The sequence below is a fragment of the Alosa pseudoharengus genome, unplaced genomic scaffold (genome assembly GCF_046254945.1).
Source record: "Alosa pseudoharengus isolate Yale_2024_CS ecotype anadromous, Long Island Sound unplaced genomic scaffold, YU_APseudo_1.1 YU_APseudo_1.1_scf_29, whole genome shotgun sequence".
Taxonomy (NCBI): domain Eukaryota; kingdom Metazoa; phylum Chordata; class Actinopteri; order Clupeiformes; family Clupeidae; genus Alosa; species Alosa pseudoharengus.
This window is the reverse complement of record NW_027468715.1, coordinates 760,092-779,118: the sequence shown is the minus strand read 5'-3', so window position 1 is coordinate 779,118 and position 19,027 is coordinate 760,092. Positions and strand designations below refer to the sequence as shown.

General features: G+C 41.0%; 1 long non-coding RNA gene across 2 annotated transcripts in view; it reads right to left on the bottom strand.

The window, feature by feature from the left end:
- Positions 1–1,489: 1,489 nt before the first annotated feature.
- The window catches only part of LOC143099472 (uncharacterized), a 28,658-nt gene continuing 11,120 nt past the window's right edge, over positions 1,490–19,027 (bottom strand). For both annotated transcript variants that reach the window (XR_012981617.1, XR_012981616.1), the window contains one exon: positions 1,490–1,594. This is a non-coding gene — a long non-coding RNA (uncharacterized LOC143099472). The remainder of the gene's footprint in view (positions 1,595–19,027) is intronic.

Genomic DNA, 19,027 nt, shown 5'->3' with positions numbered 1-19,027 from the left:
CATAGGCATGCTCCCGTACTGGTATATGTAAGTATACTTGGCCAATAAACCTGATATGGGGCAGCCGTGGCCTACTGGTTAGGGAATCGTTAGGGTTTTGGGCTTGAAACCGAAGGGTTACCGGTTCGATCCCCGACCAGGAGAAATGTCCCATGCCCACAACCACGGTTGAAGTGCCCTTGAGCAAGGCACCTGACCCCTCACTGCTCCCCGAACGCCACTGTAGCAAGTTAACTCACTGCTCCGGGTTAGCATGTGCTTCACCTCACTGTGTGTTCACTAATTCACGGATTTGTTGTTGTAATTCCAAATGATGCATGTCGTTCCTTGCAATACTGGAAGAAATCATTTTCTTGATTCTGTCCTCTCCTCCTGTAATCAACTTTGCCGTTTTCTCTGTAATTAAGGGGGCAAATACTAGGACTAATATAGTTAATGTGCTGACTAACTGGCAAGTATTAAAAAAATATTAGGATGAAAAATATTTTTGTCTGCAATTCTGGGGGGGAATCCAAGGAAAGTTATACGGTAATTAATGTGCTAACTACCTGGGAAGTACCTCACAACATTGCTGTCTGAAATTAAGCAACTGATTCAAGGGAAATTAAAGCGAACGTGCTAAATAACCGGCAAGTTGGTGAACTAGGGTACATCAGACTTGCTATAATATTCGGTAACACTTTACTTGACGGGTGAGTTCATAACACATTCATAGCAGCTGTCTTAAACTGCACATAAAGCATTCATGACTGTTTCATGAGACATGACTCCACATTCATACCAAACCTTTCATGAAGTTGACGACACACCTTGTCAAAATAAAAGTCCTAAGTCGCAAAGCAGCATTGCCGTTTTTGGTCCAAACCTCTTACCTGATCACGTCACATCTGAGTCAATGGGCTACTCCAGTGCCAAAAAGACAGAACATGGTCAAGCAAATGTGCAGATGCAGATGACCTTTGCAGATGATTTCTCATCTTTTTCTACTGGGAATGTCCAACCGTTTTTCCATAGTTTATCTCCCAGTGTTAAACTCAGTGATTACGAATACTTCACAACTTGTATAATAAAGTGACATTCGATGTAGACTTCATAAGATATTCATGAAATATTTACAAAGGCTAGAGAGATTAAATCAATGGTATCCAGGTTACACAAATACAAAGTTGGACTTTTTTTTTGACAAGTTGCTGTCGTTCTGTCTTCCACATTCATGAAAGGTTTGGTATGAATGTCTCATGAAACAGTCATGAATGCTTTATGTGCAGTTTATGACAGCTGCTATAAATGTGTTATGAACTCACCCGTCAAGTAAAGTGTTAATATTCATGCTAATATTCATATTAAAATGAATTACTATTGAATGATTGTATTCCTGTATGTATTAAGCTACATGGCAGTTCTACCATTTATTTAATTTAATAACATGACACGATTTAGAGGTATTAAGCTATTGTGCAGCAAAAAGGAAACTAATTTTACCTTAAAGGTCACTTTGCAAAAGGCATGAACACACTATACTCACGGCATCCGCAACAGCATGCCGACCATTAGGCCCACAAATGTGGCAAACGTGGTACCGTCGCCATCACACCTAAGGCGAACGATCAAAGCAGAAAAAGGGAAAGTGAAACTCACGTTTGGAAGACGCACACAGGAATAATCATACAGGCTAGCAGGAGATCAGAGCTGCGAGTTCGGTCATACCCAGATGCAAACAGGAGCACCGCTCAACCAGGTAGGTTATATCTCCTGATTATTGGCAACAGGTGTGTTTGTGCGTCATGGAGTAAATCACACCTGCAGGTAATCTGGGCCAATCATGGAAAATTGAGCGCGTGAGTGAGGCTTTTGTACAGGCATCTTTGATAATGGACTCAGCCCTCCTCTGACAGTGTGTAGAATAGATCATTTGAAGCTGAGGGAGGTCAGCCCCAATGTTTTTGGATGCAGTCCTGACAGTCCTTGACAACAGTTTGAGATCGTGGGCAGACAGGTTCCCCAGCCAAACTGTGATGCATCCAGTCAGGATGCTCTGAATAGTGCAGCGACATAAGTTTACCAGGGTTTTTTTCCCACCCCAAAGCTCTTTAGCCACCTCAGAAAGAACAGTCTCTGCTGGGCCTTGAGGATACAGGTGGAGTGCAGCGACCATTAAAGGGAGTTGGTGAACTGTATGGCCAGGAACCGAAAACTGCTGACCATTTCCACTGTGAATCATTAATGCAGAATGCAGAGAAGGACGTGATTGCCACCTTTCTTCCTAAAGTCGATGACATCTCCTTAGTCTTGCTGATGTTGTTGCTTATGAGGCCAATCAGTGTAGTATCATCTGCAAACTTGATGATGCCGTTGTTTTCATGCCTTGCCACACAGTCATGAGTGAACAGACTGCATAGCAGAGGACTGAGGCAACAGCCCTGTGGGACACCGGTGTTGAGAATCAGCGTGGATGATTTCCTGTTGCCAATTTTCACTAACTGGGGCCTATTGGTCAGGAAGTCCAGCACCCAGCTGCATATGGGGCTGCTCAGACCCAGGTCTCTGAGGTTTAACACCAGTTTTGATGGTACAACACTAGGCAGAGCTGTAGTCAATGAACATACAGTAGGTGTTATATTTGTCCAGGTGAGCTAGTATGCAAGGCAATGGAGATGGCATCATCCACAGACCTGTTGTGCTTGTAAGCAAACTGGAGTTGGTCCAGGAAAGCAGGGAGGTGTGTGTTGATCAACCAGTCTCTCCAGGCACTTCATTATCACGGAGGTTAGGGCGATGGGCCGGTAGTCATTCAGGCAAGAAACAGTACTTTTCTTGGGCACTGGTATGATTGTTGTTTTTTTTAAACACAAAGGCACTGTGCACCAGGACAGGGACAAGTTAAAGATGTCAGTGTAGACAGCTTTGTCGTTACACCCCTGGTACGAATAGCCTTGGCCACACAGCTGAGCTATTCACACCCTGTGACATAACAAAAAGACGTTGCTCACGTGCACAAAAAAACATGGCGGACATTCATTTTTTCGTCAGCAGAAAGTGAAGAATTCTGAATTATTCTGTTCAGATTAAGTTTTAGATTGAAAAGTTGTGTTTTATTTTCATAATCTTCGTTCAGTGAACACATACAACCGTCAGTTTGTTATAGAGGGAGAGAAGATAGCTAAAAAAAGTCCTGTTGGCAAATTTGAGGAAAAGTCAGTAAAGGGGCCATTTCCCACAATTTGAGGGTGCTGAATTCAAATATTTTGTTTACCAAGCTCAATGTTGAGTTTTTGGTTTTGCCATCAGATATCATAGGAATTGCAAAAAATAAGGCATTAATATACTCTTTATGTATCAGACATGTTGTAGGACAGGACAGGAATTACCCCAATGACCCTCAAGTAGCAAATGAAAATAAGCTAAAATTAAAATCTAAATTGAAATAATAGCTAAAATTCAGTATGACGTTTAGAAACAAAATAGATTCCTTGATAATAAATTGATAGAATAGGTGACTGCTCTTTTTTCTGTAGAAAGTATTTTGTCACTAACTATTATGAACAGTTGTCAGTCTTTACAGAGGATTTACACTGTATTTTTTTTTACTTGTAAAGGCGACTGTGCTTGCCTAGTTAAAACATCTAACTGGTGCTCTTTTCTATCATTCAAATTCCAGCCATGCAGAATATGTTTGAGTCGTCCTGAAGAGTTTTGAGAGTGCTATGGAGATTGCATTATTTGTAAAAAATTTAGACACGATATCCTTTATAGTGCAACAAAAAGAAACATTCTCCAGTGCATCATTACTGCATATGATGCTGAAAGGGAAGTGGACCTAGGACAAATCCTCAGCTATGAACGGATTATTGTCCCTGTACTGTAGTTATTACAGATAGCGATGATTATTTGTGAAGTGGAAATTAGTCATCCTCACTCAAGTGCTGTCTAGCAATGTTGAATGTCCAGTAGTGATCACTGCAAAAACTGCTCATTCAACACTGGTAATAGATGCTCAAGATTTAGTTATGTCTTTAGGACACCCATCTGACTGCAGCACATTTAAGAAGTATGCATGAACGTTTGTAAGAAACTTTTGTATTGTTGTTTGGTATTTGTTATGTGGTAGCAAATGATGTTAACTATCAAAGAAATAGACCTAATGTAGGAATGCACACAGATATTGCAACAGATAATGGTGTAGGCCTATCTGATTAAGACCTGAGTGGTGGAAACGTACTTATTAAATTACAATTACAATGGGAGCAAAGAAGACCATTTTCACTTTTTTCCCTTTGCAACTGTCAAAGAAATCCCATAAAAAACGGGAAGGCCAAGGGTAGCCTACATCAAAGATTAGGCTCTTCTGCATAGCATTAAGTGATTTGCATGCAGTAATTTGAACACTGACCTTGATCTAGCCTACTTTGGCTATTTAAAGGTAATTTATTGCCAAAACACCACACAATATAAATGAGCTATAACAAACAATAAAGGACTTATTCACACAAAAACTACTATTTTACTGACTACAAAAATAATAATTATGTAGGAAGTTTAGAAGTTTAAAACCAAGAATTGACCAAAAGTGCATCAAATTCAACACAAATGACTCAATACACTTGGAGGAGGCCTGCGTCCATTCTTTTCCAGATATTTTAGGATTAGGATTTCAGTATCGAGTATCAAGATATTTATGGCAGGTATTGTATTGAAGTCATAATTTTGGTATCGCTTTTAACACCTTTTGGTAACAGCTTTTAACACCATCCAACCCCTCAGACTGGGAGACAAGCTCTTGCAGATGGGTGTGGACGCTCACCTGGTAACCTGGATTACAGATTACCTGACCGAGCGACCACAGTTCGTCAGACTGTGCTCTCTCCAGTCCTGTTCACCCTGTACACATCTGACTTCTGCTACAACACCGAGTCATGCCACATGCAGAAGTTTTCTGACGATACTGTAATTGTGGGGTGTATCCGGGACAAGCAGGAGGAGGAGTACAGGAGCCTGGTGGAGGACTTTGTGCAATGGTGCAAACTCAATCACCTTCAACTCAACACTTCAAAGACCAAGGAGATGGTGGTGGATTTCTGCAGGTCTAAGCCCGCTCTGCTACCAGTCTCCATTGATGGGATCAATGTGGAGGTGGTAAGCACCTACAAGTATCTGGGTCTCCACCTGGACAATAAACTGGACTGGTCAGCCAACACTGATGCACTCTACAAGAAAGGACAGATCAGGCTGCGTTAGAAGAAGAAAAATAATAAGAACTAGATGTACCGCAGAGCGGTACAAAATATGACCCCCGCCCATGTCTCTGGCCACCTACAGGCCAGTTGGTGTATAGTAACATAAATTAATTTATTGTGTGGCCCCCCATGAACGGAATTCCACGAAACTTGGCGTGCATTCAGAGGGTGTCATAATGATCCTACACTTCCAATTTCGTGCAGTTTTGACTATGTTAGGTCACAGATACCTGCGATTACAACACCTCATTTTTACTTTTTTGTGTTTAACTAGGTGGCGCTATACATGAAATGAGTGGTTATGGAATGGGTTGACATGGCCCTTTGAGATCAACATACAAAAAAAAAATGGTCCTCCTAAACCCTACGGTTCTCGAGATATTCACAGAAAACTGTGTCTGCCCTACCCTCCTTTTGGGGGGTCCAGTCCAGCGGGGGGGCCACAGATCAAAACGAAAAACGATGGTTCCATGCTATCCATGTGGGGTTATATGCCCACCAAGTTTCGTGTACCCCGGTCTTTCAGTGTCCCGGGAATCCTTGACGGAAATTTGGACATGCGAAAAAGAAAAAAAAAAAAAAGAAAAATCTGACTAAACCTATATGACCGCCGCTTCGCTGCACGGCGGTCATAATAATAATAAGAAGCCTAGGAAGAACAGTACAGTGCATTTTCATGCACTGTAATAAGAATAAGAAGAAGAAGAAGCCTAGGAAGAACACTACAGTGCATTTTAATGCACTGTAATAAGAATAAGAAGAAGAAGCGTAGGAAGAACAGTACAGTGCATTTTCATGCACTGTAATAATAAAATGCCTAGGAAGAACAGTACAGTGCATTTTCATGCACTGTAATAAGAAACCTAGGAAGAACAGTACAGTGCATTTTGATGCACTGTAATTAATGCTACTAAAGAACCTAGTAGAAAAAAAAACATCATAATTACATAACATATGGCAGGGACGCATTTTTTTGTTTTAAATCTTAATGCTTTTAAATCTTAAATTTGTCTATGTATGTCATTATGTCATCTCCACCACACTGTCATTTCCATCACAACACATATTTTAAGTTAAACATGTAAAAACTAGATGTACCGCAGAGCGGTACAAAATATGACCGCCGCCCAGTCCAGCACATTTTTTCCACAAAAAGAAATCACGCTGAAAGGCCTATATGATTCTAACTGTCTCACTAAATTGCATTATCCACACTCAATTCTCACTGGTATCTGCTAGACAACAAGTCCCAAAACATGATTAGTTCATAGATTTCACATGTAAAATTCATTTTATACAACCCCACCTCCATCTTGCCTGTTCATAATTCTGAGAAATTCTTGATTGTTTGTGTTATGTTTATGTTATGTGTGTGGGTGTGTGTGTGTGTGTGTGTGAGTGTGTGTGTGTGTGTGTGCGTGCTTGTGTGTGTGCCTGCGTATGTGCCTGTGCATGGAAGCGTACATATGTCACTCACTGTGTGAGTATATGTCATACGTATGATTACTGTGAATGTGTGTGTGTGCGTGTGTATCTGTTTGTGCACATGTGTGCACATGAAATGGGTTAACATGACCCCTGGAGGCAAATATACGGAAAAAAAATGGTCATCCTAGGCCCTACAGTTCTCAAGATATTCACAGAGAACTGTGTCTGGCCTACCCTCCTTTCGGGGGGTCCAGTCCAGCGGGGGGGCTACAGATCAAAACGAAAAATGACCGTTCCACGCTATCCATGTGGGGGTACATGCCCACCAAGTTTTGTGTACCCCGGTCTTTCAGTGTCCCGGGAATCCTTGTTGGTGTACGTCACTAAATGTACACATAAATTATTTTATTGTAAGGCCCCCCCATGAACGAAAGTACACAAAACTTGGCATGCATTCGGAAGGTGTCATAATGATCCTACACTTTCAATTTCGTGCAGTTTTGACCATGTCAGCCAGAGATATTGTGATGAAAACACCTACATTTTTGCTTTTTAATTTTTAACTAGGTGGCGCTATACATGAAATAAGTGGTAATGGGATGGGTTGACATGGCCCCTTGAGATCAACATACAAAAAAAAGGTGGACCTCCTAGGCCCTACGGTTCTCGAGATATTCACAGAAAACTGTCTCCGGCCACCTACAGGCCAGTTGGTGTATAGGAACATAAATTAATTTATTGTGTGGCCCCCCATGAACGGAATTCCACGAAACTTGGCGTGCATTCAGAGGGTGTCATAATGATCCTACACTTCCAATTTCGTGCAGTTTTGACTATGTTAGGTCACAGATACCTGCGATTACAACACCTCATTTTTACTTTTTTGTGTTTAACTAGGTGGCGCTATACATGAAATGAGTGGTTATGGAATGGGTCGACATGGCCCCTTGAGATCAACTTACAAAAAAAAAAATGGTCCTCCTAAACCTTACGGTTCTCGAGATATTCACAGAAAACTGTGTCTGCCCTACCCTCCTTTCGGGGGGTGCAGTCCAGCGGGGGGGCTACAGATCAAAACGAAAAACGATGGTTCCATGCTATCCATAGGGGGTTACATGCCCACCAAGCTTCGTCTACCCCGGTCTTTCAGTGTCCCGGGACTCATCGACGGAAATTTGGACATGCGAAAAAGAGAAAAAAAAAAAAAAAAAAAAAAAAAAAAAAAAAAACTGACTAAACCTATATGAATATGACCGCCGCTTCGCTGCGCGGCGGTCATAATAATACAACATGCATTTCTGGAAAATTAATACATTTGATATTTTGGCTGATGTGTAATATTTAATAAAATACATTTGGAACAGTAGATGTTATTTTTGCTTGAACACACACGTTTTGTTGTGTTTTGGAAACGTGTGATTGGGCAGTCGTGGCCTACTGGTTAGGGCTTCGTACTTGTAACCGGAGGATTGCTGGTTCGAACCCCGATCAGTAGGAACGGCTGATGTGCCCTTGAGCAAGGCACCTAACCCCTCACTGCTCCCCGAGCGTGGCTGTAGCAGCTCACTGCATCGGGATTAGTGTGTGCTTCACCTCACTGTGTGTTCACTGTGTACTGAGTGTGTTTCACTAATTCACGGATTGGGATAAATGCAGAGACCAAATTTCCCTCACGGGATCAAAAGAGTATATATACTTATATACTTATACTGGAAATTACAGTTAGACTTTTGGAATAAAATGTCAAAAATATATATTATTCAAGTGAAATCTTTACAGCCACTATTAGGGCAAGTTTCTAGAAAGAGTAGATAATTAAACCATGCAAAAAGATTTTTTACTGAAAGATGTTACATTTTCTGAAAATTACCAGGTCAAAGAGTACCATAGTTGAAGAATAACCCTGCAACAATAGCATATGTCTTATATAAACGTCAATTCCAGTTTTGTTAACACGGATAGGAAGCCAAGTTGTAGCTCCGAACTTACTGGCAATAGCCTAAGCATGATCAATGGCAATGTCTGACTCTGATAGGCCTGCCTATACAGATAGAGAAGAAGAGACTGTCTGACTGACTTTTGTGCAAAAAAGTGAAATAATACTGTTCATAATATTTTTCCCCTCAGGACCAGATGGCTGTGTGACATGTTTTCAGTTCTGTGCAAGGAACCACCATCACACCATGGTAAGTGATAACTTACTTGTCCTCCATTTACTAGTGTCACAATGTAGCCAACGTGCCTATATTATTATAAGATATAGTGATATTTTGTAAGCATTTATTTACCAATGAGAATAGCCTAGCCTAATGTTATCCCTTTGCATCTCTCCACAGGGATACACAAAGGCTAGGGTTAAGTGATGCTTTTGTATCAAAGAAGGGATGACACCTTAGACTTATTTTATGTGGCATTTTCAAAATGTGTTGGCTATGCAGGTCATGTGACACCTCTTCCGAGACACAGGCTCAGTTACTTTGCCATTATTACTTAAATCACAGTCAAGGTTTTCAAGGTTCAGCCACTCATGCATTTGCTCATTCCAGTCTATTAATGCACTGAACATTCATCTCTCACGATTTCATAGAAAGACAGAGCAGGAGGTTGCATATCAGGAGCGTGAAGGAGTGAATCTTGTATTTACATGTCACCTGTACTATAGTCTTATTTAATATATGCATAGGATTAATATTCTGCTGATTTGTCTTCCCATTACCCCACAATCCCTCTGTCTTTCTAGGAAGATGTCAATGTCAATGGCAGAAGGAAAATTACTCTGCAGGCCCTTCCCATCTTCTTGTTGGAAGATTGATTTTTTAAGACCTGGAATGTAAGTTTTTGATTAAATTGTGTGTCCTCTTTCACTCTTTCTTCTTTTTTTACTTTGTCTTCTCTATATATCTCTATTTCTATTCAGCCCTCTCTGATACTAGCTTGCAGCCAAAAGACAACAACTGTAGCTATTCACACCGTGTCGGGTGATAGACTCCCTTGTGAAGTTTGGTCCTGCTATCCATTCTATAGTTCTAGACGGAGATATTGTTGTGTGTGATATAGCAGAGTTGACAGAGACGTTAATTTTGCTATTTGGTTTAATTTATGCACTTCATCTCGATTATCCAAAGCAATTGTCCTACACATTTAATTTCATTCAAAAAATTATACTGGGTTTGGAAGACCGGAAGCAATTACCTCCTAGACTTAGCCTTAAAAATAAATTGCTGATGATGGATGAGTAAGCAGTCTGTTTTCCAAATCTCATGGTTGATACTGCCAGCATGTTAATACTCAAGCAAGCAATGGAGCTTTTCGCTTTTATTTATGTTGGCCTATTATTTTGTTATTTGAGTATTATTACCTTTGTTGAAGTGAAGTTGAAGGTTGTTATTTCTTTTATTTTCTGTATTAACCGCATTGCTGGGGATGTTGTTCTGTTAGAATTCTAATTGAATTCTTAAATAAATGGAATCTGCATTGAAATTGTCTTTTGAGTATTTTTTTATTTGAATCATACAAATAAAATATTTTTGATTTTGAGGTAAATAGTAAACCTAAACAGTCAAAAAATGTGTTTCAATAGAGTGAAGTCAATGTTTAGGTATGAGAAACTGAATGAGTCATGGTGATAACATGAATATATTATTAGCAGTGATAACTTAAAAACATCAACTCCATTTCCAGTGTCAATTTTGTTGACTTTAACAATGGTTTCAAAATGACCAGGTTCATTGAACTCATCAACGATTTAAGTAGTGTTTGTTTGTCAAATTATTATGTTTCAGTTCATCAACTTCCTAAAAAAATGAGTGTGAATAACTTCTAGTTTAGAGTAGTAATTACTTAAAATGTTTGTTTGTTGAAATTATTTCTTTTAATGTTGTTCATTTTCTCAAATATTTGGAGTCTTAAGAGCTTGTCTGACTAATGTAACAATAACTTAAAACATCTATTTCTCACATTATTCTTTTTAATTTTATCCTTGTCCTTAAAGATTTTGAGCATTTAAAAAAAGTCTCATTTTAAGTAGAAATTACTTGAAATATTTTTTAAAGTGCTAAATATTTTGAGGTAATCAGTTTCATCAAATATTTTGAGTTCATTGAACCTGTTGGGGTTTACAGTGTGTACCAACGTCTCTGGAGAGAAGGCGCGCAATTTGAACAAGAAATCGGTTCTCAAACGGAAGTTTTGATTGCAACAATTACCTAGTTCAGGCACCAGGGTGTAAATAACATACATTACTATATACACCAGGGTACAAATAGCATCCACGTCTAACTATACATTGATGCAAACAGCATACCTTATTCAGAGTGTCTATTACACGGCTGAGCTATTCACACCCTGTTACGTAACAACAAAAAACATGTTGCTTGTTGTTGTTCACTGAACCAAGATTATGAAAATAAAACACAACTTTGCAATCTAAAACTTAATCTGAACAGATATTAGTGCCGAAACCTTTCAGAATACTTCACCTTCTGCTGAAGAAAAAACGAAAATGTTTTTTTGTGTACGTGAGCAACATCTTTTTGTCAACCAGTGGGGTATACTACGAAGCACGTTAGACATATCTAGGCTATGTAGACATATCGAGGCTTGACAAAGCCTTGACTCAGGGGTATACGTTAAGTGATACTACGATTGCAGTTATGTGATATATTTGTCAAACTAGGCTTTCAGCTCAGATCTGTGCGCGTTCTCGGTGTTAGGATGACTTTGGCCAATCGTGTAACGTGGAGACGCACAAGACCGCCTCTATTTAAAAACAATTACTTCCGCATTCATGAGCGATAGCTTAATCTACACTGCGGTCATTTTTTGTGTCTAACCTTTAACATCAAATAAATCCATTGTCATCAGTTGTTGTATGGTATGCACGTCCATAGTGGGATATTTGCACGCACAGCACTATTAAAAGCGCATTCGAGATCCAAAATGTTAGTAGAGGCGGAGCTACATCTGTAGATATATGACAGAATCCTACATGTGAGATAACTTTCTTTTTTAAGACAATTGATTGGTCAGTGTGCAGTAGATTACACTATTTCAGCTATAACTTAGCACATAACCTCCTTCCGACCAGGTTTGGTTGACAGCATAAGATACCATGGTGATATAGCGACACTAAAACAGATCCACTTTCGTGTCACAGCATAGCCTGGCTTTGAGCGCAACATACCTCGCTAACCCACTAATCGAGATTCGTAGTACACCCCACTGGTCTCATTAGGGAAACGTTCCCCTGGGAACGTTTTGGCAAACCCAGCCAAACGTTCCACCAGACACGTTTCTGAGGTGCAAACTAGCCAAGCAACCCAGCGGAGGTGCTAAAGAGAGACGTTTAGACGTTGTTTACTACAGTTAGGTCTGGTCAAACTAAATTGTAGCTTACACAAGCTCAGCAGTATTCTTTGGTTAGCAAACCAAAGTTTTGGATTAATAGTGCCTATATCTCGCTACGTTTCACAAAATATAAGGGCACAAACCCTGAACTGCCGTCTATGGTCAGCTGCCACATCTTGGTGGGTTTTTTTTTTCGCGAGCAACCCGGGGGATTTTAGCTCAATTGTCAACACGCTCGACTTCCGCTCCGAGGGGCAGCTGTTCGCAGGTTCGAATCCGGCTGTGTGCAGGGCCGAGCCGTGCAATTCAACCCAACGCACGAATACCAGAGGACCAGGCTTCGCAGACTGGGCTTGCGACGAAGACCAGACTCCGCACACAGCCGCCCTTAACTGCCGTTATCAACTGGTGAGATTGTTGCTATATTCCCCTCGCACATCCGTGTGCAGGAGTGGATGTCTATTGCCCCTTTGTATGTTCACATACAAGAGTGGAGGTGTGTGATGTAATTGACATTTTTCTGTTAAGGGTCTATACCCCCCATTGACACTGTGCGCAGCTGTTAAACTAGTGACTATGTTCCTCTCATATGTTCACGTGTAGGAGTGGATGTTGTATTTCTCCCGTGTATGTACACATACATGAGTGGTGAGTTTATGTAAATTTGAGTTTACAATCTTTTAAAATGGTTCATTTTAACATTGGATTAGCCGGAATGACGAGGTGCAAGACATTCTGGTGTTCATCCAAACGCCATTGTTAGCTGTAATCAATGCAACAGGAAATAACTCTGGAATTTAAACACACAAGAAGTCTCATGATAACATGGTCACATGACTGCTTGACATAAGTCACATGATGACAAAGTTACGTGGCTGCTTGGAGGTAAACCATGTGGGATTAAGTTTAAATTATTTTAATGTAAGACCTAATCTTCCATAACCTCTGTGCGCAGCAGGTGGGATTGTCTGTCCTTGTGGGCCAGTGACTCAGTGTCAAATCACTGTGTGCAGCTGGGCTAGGTTATGGCTGGAACCATTCACAGCAATAGTGCAGTGGTGCAGTGGTCTGGCTATCCTCAGCCCCTCTCGCAATATATATATTTTTTCGGGATGGTAGGGGAAGGTACCGCCTTTTTCGCCACTAATTGGTTAGAAGGGCACTCGCCCGATTGGTCATTTGATTTGGCCATGAAACGTCATCTCACGTTCATGGCAGGCTGTCGGCTAGTCTGTTTTGATCGTCTTTACAAGTAAACAAAGTCAATCCAACAGTAGCCTACTAATAAAAGTGCTATATGCGCGTCTTCAGATTTATATTCTAAGTTCACAATTTCATAGCCTGTCTAGATCATGTTTAGATTAGTCTTAGCTGTTTGGGGGAATTTTGTGATGAACATGTGAACTTGGGAGTAGCCTATAAATCTTACCAGCATGGGCGGACTGGCCATCTGGCATACCGGTGGGCCGACGCACCTTTTGGGCCGATAGAATAGGCTATATATAATTTAATTATTTTGGCCAACGATCGGCCCAAACGAAGGACAATCAGCGGCCCATTGGTTACATTTCAATATTGACACTGGACTGATCCAATAACAGCTCACGTCAGGCCCCACCCCTCCCATTTTGGCTCAGAGCCAGGATTCTGTGAGCGCATCAAAAGTTAATCGAAGTTGCCTACACGAAATTGTGGCGGGTGCCGGTAGTAACAATTGTGCAAAATAAACACCATTGTAGAAGCTTCAATACAATATAGCAAGTAGGCTAGGCTAGCATATGTCAGCAACATGTTGAAGTTCGTTGAGTTTGAACGAGGATATACAGAGCAAGGGACAGTGAGCAGGTGGTGGAGAGTGCGAGCCTAGTTGAGGCTACATGATAAGAACTCAGTGGTGGAGCAGGTAGGCTGTGACATGCCATGCTGACTATGATGATTATGATGACTTATTAATTGCGATAATGTAATGATATGGTTGCCTAATGATAACATAGTAAAGCCGTGCTGTGATTATGATAACAAATAGCGCAACTTAAATTTTCTAAATGAATGATTTGCAAACCCGGACAGCAAAATAGTGTCAAATCGACGTTAATTGTTGGTCAGATTGATCAGTTTCCGTCAGACGCCCAAAATTCAACATCGATGGCATGAGTGGTGGTTCTATCTTGGGAGGGTTATCATGGTAAAGAAGGGACAAAAGACTGTAGACTGACGGAAACGTAGGTTACAAAACGTCACGTCATGCACAAGCCAACTAAGCTACAGTATATATATATATATATATATAACCTATATAGGCCTAGGTCAGACACTAAAGACAATTAGTTCATGTAGCTGTACTGTTCCAAAATGTACCAGCAATGTAGGTAGGAAGTATAGCCTACAGGAATAAAATATTTCCAGCAACAGCCCTGTTTATAGGCTTCAGTAATTTTTGGTGCTGCTGTCAATTGTAGCCCATTGAATCATTTGAAATGATACTTTGAATTCAAGCAGAAATTCTTTAATAATTGCTTGTTAGTCTACTTGAATATGGAGATCATATGCTCCATGCCTACCTCTGATCAGTCAGAGAGATAACCAATGAGGCCTATATCACTTTCAGTGCTCCATGACAGTTGAAAAGATATGCATATTTAAGGGTAATGCAAAGATTTTGTATTTAATTAGGTGTGCCGACCGATTTGAGGGCCGCTTGGGCCAAATATGCCAGGGCCGATTTTTGGTGCCCCTGCTTACCAGCCTACATTTCGTAAATTCGCCGTAGCTCCCAAGTAGGCTACTGAACGGTTAGAGTAAGCTAAATAAGCATATCTAGGCCTAAATATGTAGGGAAAAAAAAATATTCCGCCCCTCTCAGGGCTAAAACTTGCTGTAACGGAGCCCATAAGTATTGCCAAGGTATCCTCCACATACGCCAATTCCAGCAGAGTTGGGAATTGTTCTTTTCATGGTGTCATGGCCTGGAGTTAGATCCAGTGACTTATCCAATGCTTGGTGCTTGATGAACCCTAAGTCAGTTAACCATGTCATTGAACTGGAGCCATTTTGCCCTGAACCAGCTTGCCAAGCTGAAGGGGCTCTTAATGCTCTATGCCCAGTCAAGGCATTGGGAGCTTGTGTTGATCACACGTGGCTGCTGTGACAGGCGCACACACACAGCTTTCGGTGCTATAGGGGTGTCTACACACCATTTGACCCACCAATTGGAGACATTTTTTAGGCCTTTTCTGGGCAGTGTTTCCCAAACTCTTAAAGCCTGGCGGCTCATTCCACACGGAATAAGGCCGTCTCATGGGCACCATTGAAAGGGGTTGCTCTTGGTGGCATGTGCAGCGGCATCCTGGAGTACTCCATGGATCTCTGCCAGACTTTATAGAGTCAATGTGACATCCGCCCCTATCAGCTCCACTGGTATGTTGATTGCCGACCTGACTGGTGATGAGTAGTCTTCTGTCCTCGCAACACTGTTGGGGCTAGTCATCCAAGGTGTAGACCGTGGTGACTGTCTGAGGGAGGTCGAAATAGATTGTCCATAAGACATAAGATATGTCCATAACTATGGATCAGCCTCACACATGACAGTCACATGACATTGTTGATAGATAATGGTCTCGAGTAGGTAGAATGATGGCATCATTCAAGGTGTAGACCGTGGTGACCGTTATCGGTCGGTCTCACAGATCCATAGTCAGTGCCGGTTCAGACCTACATGGGGCCCTAAGCAAAATCCTGCTAAGGGGCCCTCCTACCTGAACTCTGAGTGCCAAAATGCAACTTTTTTTACAGTATCATCTGACACCTCAGTGCTCCCAATACAATCATCCCATCCCATTTGGGATGTCTATGGAAGTTACCAAATATAGTGTTATTCCCTATAAAGGACTAGGAGAAAGAAACATAATTGTGTGTGAATCACCTTCACACAGCAATAAATGCCCAGTTTCAGTGTCTGTTTGCTGTTTGCTTTTGATGCTTGCTGTACATATCCCCTTGCAAAAAATCACTGCAGTTTTTTCAAAGTACAGTCCAGTTATACCACAATAGGCTACAGTGCAGTATAGTATTTTCATGTCCAAAATACTGCATTTTTGTAGTAAAGTACAGTACTATGTTTTTTGTGTCTAAAACACTGCATTCCCTGCATAAGAACTGCAAATATTTTCTCCAAAACTGCGGTTTTCATACTCAGAAATCTGCAGTTTGACACTTGAAGTAATGCAGTTCTTTTTTTGTAAGGGTCTGGTTGTGCTAGTAGCCTACTGGCTGACTTCATCTGTGTGTCTGTAGTAGGCTACTTGCCAAAGACATAGGCTATGAACTGGCTCCCCTGATTCTCTTATTATTTCAAGATTTTTTCAAACGTAGACTATTTTAAACAATCATTTAATACTTCATATAGACATAATTTACAATGTGCATCTATTGTCCATGCAGCACAGCGAATCAAGTTAATACATTAGGCTACTTTCCATTTTGCATACGTTCAGTTGTACAGTAGACTATCTATAACTAAAGCTTGACTGAAATATTGTAAAAAAAAGTAAACATTGGTCTAGTGTTATCCAATTGTGTGCAGTGAGATTTTCAAATGCATGCTTGTTGCCGCCCCTCGAGTTGGGCCATTACATTGTTCGTGGCCAGACCCTTAATCTTTCTAGATTACCAGGGTCTGGATTTTCCAGGCTAGTATCAGAATCTAATTAAAGGGCTCCGCTCCTCGCTCGCTCGCGCTCCGCTCTGCTCACTAGTTCTGTTTGGCGATACCACTTTTAGCTCAAGCCTAGCATAGATCATTGAATCAGATTAGACCATTAGCATCTCGCCCGCTAGCATCACACTTAAAAGTGACTAAGATTTCAGATAATTTTCCTATTTAAAACTTCTCTTCCCAAACAGAAAATGAAACATGGTGCTTTTCTAGGCTGATTTGATATTAAACTATACTCTCATTCCGGCGTAATATTCAAGGAACGTTGTGAACACACCATGGGCGCAGTAGCACAATGAATAGTCCCCGTAGGCTATAACTTCCAGCAAGAAACGAAAAACACCCTCAAAGTTCTGGAAAAGTTTTGGAAATTTGCGTGACCCATTGCAATTACACTGAGAAATGTATCGCGTTTCGGAAGATCATGTCGCATACTTCCTTGTGTCTGTTGCGTGGAGACCAGAGATCACCCTTTTCTAAAAGGAGTTACTCTGGGCCTCCCTTTACTCATTTGACTCGCTTTATCCATTGCCGTAGAACACACAAACAAACAGTGGAAGGGAGTAGGGAGAGGGCGGAAAGCCTAATTGTCTTCGGTTGCATTTTTTAATTTAACGTTGTAGGCCTACGATATGTGCTATGCCAGGAAAATAGGCTATTCATTTAACTCATTGAGTGCCAAAAACGTAATATTAAGTTTTTAGCTTTTTTTTTTAAATTACGAAACTAGACACTCTAACACACCTTATATGTGATTTTGGGACCTCTGTGATGAATGGAAATGAAATATGACGATCGTGAAACTCGCACAATCTGGACATTTTATCTGGACATTTTATCATAACTCGGTTGACGCTTTGGGTCGAATCAGTGACGCATGCACGTCAGGTCAAAACTAGGCCATTTTTGTGGGTCTATCACTAGGTGGCAGTCTCGCCAGGTCTCGATGATCACTTCCCGGAAGGTTTACACAAGTAAGTAACAGGCAACACTTCATATTTCATGAAAGACGTTATATCTCCATTTCTAGAAAAAAAACAGCGATTTTGATGAAAACTAGCCACTGTTTAGCTTGGGATTTCTCAGGAACGGAGGCGTGTAGAAATACACGGTTTGCAGCCACCGAGAGCTTAAAGTCTCACCTTTTAATCGAGCTATTCTACGTGTTCATAGCTATAACACAGAATATGCTGTGGCTGTACAAAAATCATCAACAATGGTCTAGATTGATGGCACTCTAGGACAAAGCTCCCGAAAACAGCTTGGCATTCAATGAGTTAATCACGTCTAGCTTTACTTGGATAGATAAAACATTTTTTTTTATAATTGTCAGCTTAGGTTTGGTCCATTAGCCTTTTAATCCGTTGTTTAGTCATGCAAGGACCGAAAATATTTCAGTCGATGTCATGCACACCGACGTTGTAGCCTATTCCACATTGTTTGCATTGAGATGATCTCTTTCACTGTTGCCGAGACAATTTTGTGAAGATTCAGAAACGTGGATGATGTTGTCATCTGCATGTCAGTAGCGAGTGTGCCAACAAATTATGTAAGCGCAGGTTTGCAGCTGGATGGCATTTTGCGTTTGCGGTAGCCTACAGCACTGTTGCTTCAGCATTGCATCTACTAGCCAGTGTGTGCGGCACTACAAAGCTGTGTGAATTAAACATGCAATTACGTGGTCATGATGAACTGACAGAGTTGAAGAAGAGGTGATTAGTAATTCATCAGGCTATTACATTAAAGGAAAATTGCGGTTTTTAGCACTTTAAGGCCCTTTTCTGGTTTGTTTTGGATGAACTAGAGTGGTGGACACCGACATTTTGACGATTGGTCCTGTCTCGACTTTTCTGACTCGTTTTGAATCGCCTTTTCACTTCTCAGGGTGGCTGGCAATGGCCATACTGTAGTAGGCTACTCAAACATGTCCTAAAACAACCCTTAACGTTCGTTTTCAAAACTGTGCAACTCACCGAGTGGTTAGTGGAGTTCGTTGACAATTAAAAGCAAATATATCGGCGCAATGTATGATTCGTATTTGAACCTGAAGCATAGACGGTGGCGCAGTAGAAATTTCAACGTGCAATGAGTCTTCCAACAGAAATCAATGGGATTTTACAAAATGCCAAATAAAACACGACAGAAACTGTATTTCGCTACGCTACTTGTTTTGGAACATCAACGAACGTTAAGGGTTGTTTTAGGACATGTTTGAGTAGCCTACTACAGTATGCCCATTGCCAGCCACCCTGAGAGGTGAAAAGGCGATTCAAAACGAGTCAGAAAAGTCGAGACAGTTGCCCAT